Raw genomic sequence first — 9,197 nt, forward strand, 5'->3', positions numbered from 1 at the left:
AAGCTGCGATCTCGTCATATGCATTGACTTGTGCACTGTCCTGATCCAACTGCTTCTCGTGTGCATCTACAAAGCGTGCGTAATAAACTTCCAGCTTCTCTGCACGAACTTTGACCTGTTCCAGCGAAGCACCTTTAAACTCAGCATGTTGGCAATAATCCATGATTCGCGAAATTGATTTGCATAGGCTGTCCAAAAGCTCTTGTCCTCCCATTCTGCTGTTTATACAATAAAGATAATATATCAATTACACCTTTTCCGTTCAATCTATATACGCTTTTCTCTGCTTCTGCAAAGAGTAGACTTACTATCTTTTAACAATCTTTCGCCAAATAATAGACAATAAATATCTTCTCAATATATATATTTCACCTTGTGCTTCTTGTCACCAACTGTCCTTTCTACATTGTAACAAATAATTTCATCGTCAAAACTACGTAGGCGACGCCAGTGTCTACATATGTATATATACATATATACGTATCACGATGCTTCTGCTACTCTTCCAATCTTTTACCTTTTCACTCCATCTTATAAGCAAGAAATATAGAATAAGTTCTAATTCCAGAACATTCGCTCTTTTGTTTTCTTCTAGCCACTTTGACTGCCACTACATGTGCACATACATATGTATGTGTATGTCGTCAACTCAAGCGCATGCACGTATAACTTAACAAAAAAAATACCATCTAGTGGACTGTACACCATAACACATGCACATCCATATGTACATATAACTACATTCACATATTGCTATATTCTAGTCCTCTTCCTCTCATATAATTCTCTCACAAATTCTATAGAATTCTATTCTCATCTCTTTTCACCTTACCTTTATTAAAAGATACTCTTCTCGCAAAATTCTCGCATTTTCTACGACAGCTATTCTCGAAGTTGACAACGAAACCGAGTCAACTCCGAGTTGCAATGCTCCATGTACTTATGTATGTATGTTTTCGCTTTGCCACTGCAATCCGAAGCGTCTCCACACGCATATACATGCATACAAATACAAACTTAGCTCAACTTTTCACCACGCACGCGAACACATTCCACAGAGCATGCGTAAGTGCTGCCATTTCACTGACTATTCGCAACAAATAAATACAGTTTCTCTCTGTTTCTCATATTCGCATGTAAAGGGTGATTTTTTAAGAGCTTGATAACTTTTTTAAAAAAAAAAACGCATAAAATTTGCAAAATCTCATCGGTTCTTTATTTGAAACGTTAGATTGGTTCATGACATTTACTTTTTGAAGATAATTTCATTTAAATGTTGACCGCGGCTGCGTCTTAGGTGGTCCATTCGGAAAGTCCAATTTTGGGCAACTTTTTCGAGCATTTCGGCCGGAATAGCCCGAATTTCTTCGGAAATGTTGTCTTCCAAAGCTGGAATAGTTGCTGGCTTATTTCTGTAGACTTTAGACTAGACGTAGCCCCACAAAAAATAGTCTAAAGGCGTTAAATCGCATGATCTTGGTGGCCAACTTACGGGTCCATTTCTTGAGATGAATTGTTGTCCGAAGTTTTCCCTCAAAATGGCCATAGAATCGCGAGCTGTGTGGCATGTAGCGCCATCTTGTTGAAACCACATGTCAACCAAGTTCAGTTCTTCCATTTTTGGCAACAAAAAGTTTGTTAGCATCGAACGATAGCGATCGCCATTCACCGTAACGTTGCGTCCAACAGCATCTTTGAAAAAATACGGTCCAATGATTCCACCAGCGTACAAACCACACCAAACAGTGCATTTTTCGGGATGCATGGGCAGTTCTTGAACGGCTTCTGGTTGCTCTTCACCCCAAATGCGGCAATTTTGCTTATTTACGTAGCCATTCAACCAGAAATGAGCCTCATCGCTGAACAAAATTTGTCGATAAACACATTTCGAACCGAACACTGATTTTGGTAATAAAATTCAATGATTTGCAAGCGTTGCTCGTTAGTAAGTCTATTCATGATGAAATGTCAAAGCATACTGAGCATCTTTCTCTTTGACACCATGTCTGAAATCCCACGTGATCTGTCAAATACTAATGCATGAAAATCCTAACCTCAAAAAAATCACCCGTTATATATATGCAAGGTAGTACAAATAGTGTGCACTCTATCTGGATGATAGGTTTAAATTCTTTCCATGAAAGTTCACCTCTTTAACACAGGTTCATACTTACAATGCGAATTCTTAAATTCGCCTTGGATACATACGTACATGTTTAAGTTTTTATTCTTATCTCCTCTTTATATCGAGGCCGATCACAAATCCGGCTCGACATGGACCAAATGTTTCTTATAAGAGGAACTGTTTGAATAAAAACACATGATTTTTTTTTACGTTGGGAAAGACAGAAAAACCCAACGATGTTTATTTGATCGAATCCAAATTAATACTAATACTTGCTACTCATTACTACTCATTGCATCTCTATCTTTCATTTTTTCAACATTGACGTCGTGGTATTTCGTTGATGCCATATCGCACCAATTCACTCAATTCTTAACAATGTACATATATTTGCTATATAAATATGTATTAAAGCACAAGTAGCAAGAATTAAAAATTTCTGACAGATAATTAATTACAATGCAGTAAAATTAGATTTTGTATATATATCTTGTTGTTGTTATTTTCCATTTGAGTTACCACAAATACTACACTTTTATTTCACTGAATCATATGAAAAAATCTTAAGCTTTTTTAAGATTAAAGTTTTAAACGTTGGACTCACTAGTATGCGCAACTAACAGCTAATTGCCTGTGCCTTGGTCGAATTTAAGAATTCCGATTAAAATAAAAAACGTCCGATCGCGGGTATAGTCCTTATTGTATTATATTCTTTCTCATTCTTTATTTCAACAGTTCATTAGTTAGCCTAAATCTTAACCTAACGGCTTAGACTAGAGGTAAGTATGTACATATAAAAAAGAGGTAAGAATGTACGAGTAGTTCTAATTCAATTCAGCTATCTTATGTTTATGGTAAGGGATCATTCTAATACATAGGTAGTAGATGAGGGTTATGGTAATATATTACAAAAATTGTAAGTGTTTTACATTATGTAAAACATGTTATAATATATTCAAATACAAAATACAAATTTATTTCGTAAAAAAATATCTTTTGATTTACAAAGTCGCATGACGCAACACCGGCCACCTTGACAGGATCATGATCCTTCAACTTCGACAGGCAGCAGGGCGAGCTTGTGAATAGGGCGGTTAATGGTGCTTGCCTTGGTTGGCACGTCTGCCACTCGTACCTTTCCGTCTCGTCCTTCTACGGTTGCGGCGATTCGTCCTAGTGCCCACTGCTGCGGTGGCGTGTTGTCGTCATGGACGAGGACGAGATCGCCGGGCTGCAGGTTGCGTTTCAGGTGCAGCCATTTGTTGCGCTCCTGAAGACTGGTAATGTACATTTTGGACCACTGTCGCCAAAACTATTGCTTGAGACAGCAAACAAGTTGCCATCTCTCGCAATAGCGAATCGGGTCCGTTGACACTTGTGCCGGTGGTAAGGCTCGGAGGGTGCACCCTATTAGTAGGTGTGCTGGAGTTAATGCTTCGCCGTCGTTGGGATCCTGGCAAAACGGTGCGAGGGGTGTTTGGCGGACTTCACTGCCGCCTCCCATAACCCGCCGAAGTGCGGCGCCCTCGGTGGTATAAAGGCGAATTTGAACCCTTCTTCGGTGGCGAATTCCATTACTTTCGGAGACTGGGACAGAAACGCCTCTTTGAGTTCGCGCAACTTGCGATCGGCGACGACGAAGTTGGTTGCGTTGTCGCTGTATATCGTCTGCGGCATCCCTCGGCGACCAATGAACCTTTTTAGGGCGAGAATAAAGGAATTAATTGATAAGTCAGAACCTAATTCTAAGTGTACTGCTTTAGACGTGAAACAAACGAAAACTGCGATATAGGTTTTTACGGGAGGTCGACCGCGTATTTTTAATGTAGTATAAATTGGACCAATTGGTCGTAGCGCTCGAAGTCTTTCAACTGGCAAGTTTCCCATTATTTGGGTTTGCAACTTCGGCTTATAATGAAAGCAGCGTGTACAGTTTCTTACGGTTTTACTGCATACTTCTCTTGCATTGATCAGCCATATGCGTTCTCGAAGAAGCGCAACCAACGCTTTTGCCCCTGCGTGGTGATTTCGAAAGTGCAGGAACCGTAAATAATTAATAACGAAGTGCGAATTCTTATTTAGTAATAATGGGAATTTGGCATCGTATGGGAGAGGTGCATTTAAAAGGCGACCTCCTACTCGGATTAATTTGAATGAAAGCGCTATATCCGAGTGCTCATGCAAAAACGGATTCAGTTTTTGCACGTTTGCGTCAGTTTTTGGATTTCATTCGCAAATTCCGAATGTTGAATCACATGAACAATTTTCGAAAAACTCAAGTGTAATTCGTCAGACGTCAGGTCCCTTCCCTCCCTTTATGGCTAGTGTGAACGTATTTTTCTTCGTCTCTAATGCTTCATCGTCTGAGGAGAGCTGGAAGTGAGTGTTAATTGTCTTCTAGGAGGAACTGTGGACCGCCAAACCATATTGAATTATTCCATTCATTCACGTTGTAACCCCGAGACACTTGATCTGCAGGATTTTGTTTTGTTGGCACATGCCGCCAATTTATATTGTCAGTCAATTCTTGGATTTCAGACACTCTATTTGCAACAAAGGTTTATAATGAAGGTGGATGCGTCTTTACCCAATGCAATACGATTTCAGAGTCTGTCCAAAATATAATTTTTTCAAATTGTCAATTCAACATTGGCGCAATTCGTGACCATAATTTGGCAAGAAAATGTGTTGCCGAGAGCTCGAGACGCGGAAGAGACTTGGTCTTCGGCGGAGCCACTCTAGAGTTTGCAGTAAGCAGCGTACATTTGACACCACTAGCAGATTGGCTTCGTATGTATATGCAGCATCCGTACGCTCTTATTGAAGTGTCGGAGAAGCCATGGATTTTGCATGAAGCAGTCTACTCTAGGTTCACATACCGAGGAATGCTAATTGACGAGAGCTGCAGTAGGTTGGCTTTAAAATTCTGCCAGCTAGTATCAAGGCGCAATGGAATCGACTCATCCCAATCCAGTTTTTGGATCCAAAGCTCTTGCAATAAGATTTTTGCTTTGGTAACTAGTGGGGCTAATAATCCAAGAGGATCGAAAAGGCGAACAGAGACTGATAGTATGTTTCGTTTAGTAGCTCGCAGATCATGAAAATTGGCATCCAAAACAAATCGAAACAAATCCTCTTTCGGCAACCAATGGATTCCTAGTGTTTTAGTTGAGTTTTTGTCATTTAAGCTTAATGACTTTTCAGTGCAATCACTGTCGAAAAATTTAGGGTGGTTCGAAAACCACTTCGTTAAGGGGAATCCGGCCGAGTTTAATATTCTAATTACTTCACTTCTTATAAGATCTAGAGACTCAAAATTAATAAGTCATCAACATAAAAGTCACTTTTAATGGCCAATGAACCGAGTGCATATTTAGTTGTATTATCATCGCTGAGCATTTGTAAACACCGAGTTGCAAGAAATGGTGAAGGCGCAGTGCCGTAAGTGACGGTGTTAAGTCGAAAAATCTGAATTTGCCCTGAGGGATGCCCCCTCCACACAATGAGCTGACAGTTTCTGTCTTCTTCATGTATGATTATTTGACGGTACATTTTAGTAATGTCTGCCGTTAAAGCGTACTTATGTAAACGAAAACGAAGAAGAGTTGATACAATTCTTCTTGGATGGTTGGGCCTACCATCAAAAGTTCATTTAATGAAATTTGAGAAGGGCGACTCAAAGCATCAAAGACAACTCCTAATTTTGTTGTTGTGCTTTCGGGCCTCAAAACAGACTGATGCGGAATGAAATAGTGCGGTTAACTCGGGATCTTATTATTTGTTGGGCTCATGTGACCCAGCGCTTTATACTCATTCATGAAGTTCAGATACATTTTACGAAGTTCTGGATCTTTCAATGTTTTCCATTCAAGGGCCTGAAATCGCCGAACTGCGATTTCATAGGAGTGACCGAGTAACTTACGGTCAGCCTTAAAGGGCATTCTGACTTGAAGCCTTCCTGAAGGTAATACTTCAGTTGTAAGTATTGACGAAAAATTGTTCACACTCATTTTGTTCAGGTGTGAATTTGTTGCCAATTGTTTCTGAAGGAAGTTCCTCCAGAGCCCAGAATTTTTGGACTACTGAATCTATTGACGTTAAGTCTTCTTCAGTTTGGCATAATGTGCTATTTACTTCGGGAGGAGGTCTAAGACTGCTGACATATTTGCCAGAAACAATCCATCCCAAAAGAGTTTTCTGTAGCGTTGGTTGATTAGGGCCACTTTTAATTTGACCAACCGCTAACAAACCGAAAAAGGTTTCCGCCCCTAATAACATATCGATCTTTTGAGATTTTTGGAATTCTGGATCCGCCAGTTTAATATTGTGCGGAATTTTCCAACCATTAATATTAATGTTATGGTCTGGATGAAATACATCGCATAATCCAGAATTCCGCCGAAAATTGATAGTTATTTACGCGCGACTTCACAAATGCGTTTAATTTGGCCCCGACTTTGTACTTGAATTTCCAATCCCTATAATATTTAAAGTCCTGTTTTGGCGTCGAATCCGCAGCTTTTGGGCCAAATCCTCCGTCATAAAGTTGACTTGACTTCCTGAGTCCAGCAAGGCTCTTCCGGGGATGTACTCTCCACAGCTTGATCTCACCAGAATAACTGCTGTTGCCAACATTACCCGATCAGGCACACTTATTGTATGCATTGTGTGTGTAATTGTTGTTGGTTGCGGATGAGGTTCAGCAGCGAAGGATACAGGATACTGATGCAGTAAGGTGTGGTGGGACCAATTACACACGCGACATCGATCCGCTCTGCATTTGGATACCGTATGTCCCTTACGCAAACAATTTATGCATAAGGGCACCGATTTGACAAACTCAAATCTCTGTTGGACAGAGAGAGTTTTAAAAGTGGGGCAAGCTGTTAAGTAGTGGTCCTTCGATTTACACTGCTGGCATGTCGGCTGCTTTGTATTCGCTGCAACTAAAGCGGACTTAGTTCCATTAATGTGAGGCTGCTTCACGTGATTCGCGCTGGCTGCTGCTATGGGTCTCGTCTTCGAAGACGCCTTCAGCTGATAGGTGCTGGTACCGTCTATTTAAGGTAGCTTCACAATCCTTCCACAATGGTAACTTGTCGTAATCCAGGTGTTCTTCCCACTTTGATCGGGTGGCAGAGTCAACTTTTGTCATGACTATGTAAATAATTATCGCATTTGTGATTTGTTTCTCATCGCCCATCGATAGCAATGAGTCATATACAGCCGACACTTCATCAATCATCGCGCGCAATTAAGGGGCTGACGGCTTAGGGATAGTTGGCAGCTCAAAAAGTTTTGAAATCGTATTAAAAAAAATCAAACATTTATTGTCATAAACCTTTTTGAGACTTGCCTTTTCATCCGACATTTGAAACCCTTTTACCGTGCCCAGAGCCTCCCCAGATAGACAACTAACCAAATGGTTAAATTTTTCAATATCTGGGATGTTTGGATCATTGTGAACTAAACTCTCAAACAAATTCAAGAAATTTTTAAATTCCGAATATTCTCCCTTGAATTTCGGCAAATTCTTTTTAGGGAGCCTTGAGCTGTGAGACGTTACGAATGATGTTTCAGCAATAGATGTTCTATTTTTGGCAAAAATTGTTTTAATTATAGATTTTGTTTCTACAATTATGTCCTCTAACTCCCCTCGGGCCATGTCGTCTTCATCAATCTCTTCAATTCTAGACTGACATTTCATCACTTTCTCACTATAGTATATCAAGACTACATTCCAATTCGATTGGATCTAATGACATAGTCTTTTCTAGAAGACCCGTTTTTATGCGTAAAATGCTACTTTTCGCCACCGTCCTTTGACGCTTTAATGACTTTAAGTCGATCAACTCCTTACTTGGAGAGAGGTTGGCGATAGTTGGCTTTGGCTTGCTCATTTTGCTTATTTAAATTAAATTTCCGGAAAAAAAGACTATACAGGTTGGCAACAGATATAGTAAGAATCGATAACGAAAACGAAAAAAATGTATATATGTAGATTGATTACCAAATATACGAAAGCCAAACCAATAGCAATAAAGGTTGACAACAAATATAAATATTTGGAATCGGTTACGAAACGAGAAAAAATAATATCGATTCCCAAGTATACGAAAGCCAACCCGATGAGGTATGCAAAATAAGCAATAGCACAGTTGAACGTTCTTGAAATTTTTTTTTTATCGAGAAAATTTTCCAAAGAACTGGATTGTAAAACTTGATTTCGTTTAAAACTTAAAAATTTTTTTTTGTATGTAATATATAAAATATCAATTAAGAACGCTACCGCAAATCCCACGATCCCCCTTTCACTTATGGAGATGCACAGATGCATAAATGCATATGTATGTACATATGTATATATAAGTATGTGAATATTAAAATATGAGAAATATATGCAATATGAAAATATACGTATGTGAAAAATTGTGAAAAGAGGGAGAGCCAAGAACTTTTTTTTACTTTTCGTTTTTTTTTCTTTATTCGCGCCACTTTCAGTGATTCGCACTCGTTACCTGTTGTGAATGCATAGGCGGTTTGCCTGCGTTCACTTCCCTTTTGCAGAGAATGCAATTGCAGCTCATTCCCACGAAGAGAAGGACGACGTTAGCAGTGGCCGGTGTTGACGTTGATTTGGCAGCGGCGAGAATCGGCGTTGACGCAACAGCCGTGGAACGATGGCGTTGATGCTCTGAACACATAACGACGACAGACGACAAACGACATCTGTCAAATATTACACACGTTCTTATGGACACTTATTTTGACGACGACACGAAAACACGACTGTAGGCCGACAGTTGTCATTCTCGCTAACTCCTATTTGCCAAATACAGTAGAACGACAGTAGAATGGAAGAAGAGAGATGAGGAAGAGTGGTGATGCCACTAATATGTAAAATGTAAAATTATTCACAGCTCTTACAAACTTGACGTTATTTTACAAATAAAAGCATAAAATAGCTCTATTATATCATTTGTAATAACAATTGATAAGTTAAAACAAAAATATATACCTATTTACTTATTTTTTGCATAAAAAATTTAACTTTGAACAAAATATTAAAATT

This window comes from Bactrocera dorsalis, chromosome 3 (genome assembly GCF_023373825.1).
Source record: "Bactrocera dorsalis isolate Fly_Bdor chromosome 3, ASM2337382v1, whole genome shotgun sequence".
Lineage (NCBI taxonomy): Eukaryota > Metazoa > Arthropoda > Insecta > Diptera > Tephritidae > Bactrocera > Bactrocera dorsalis.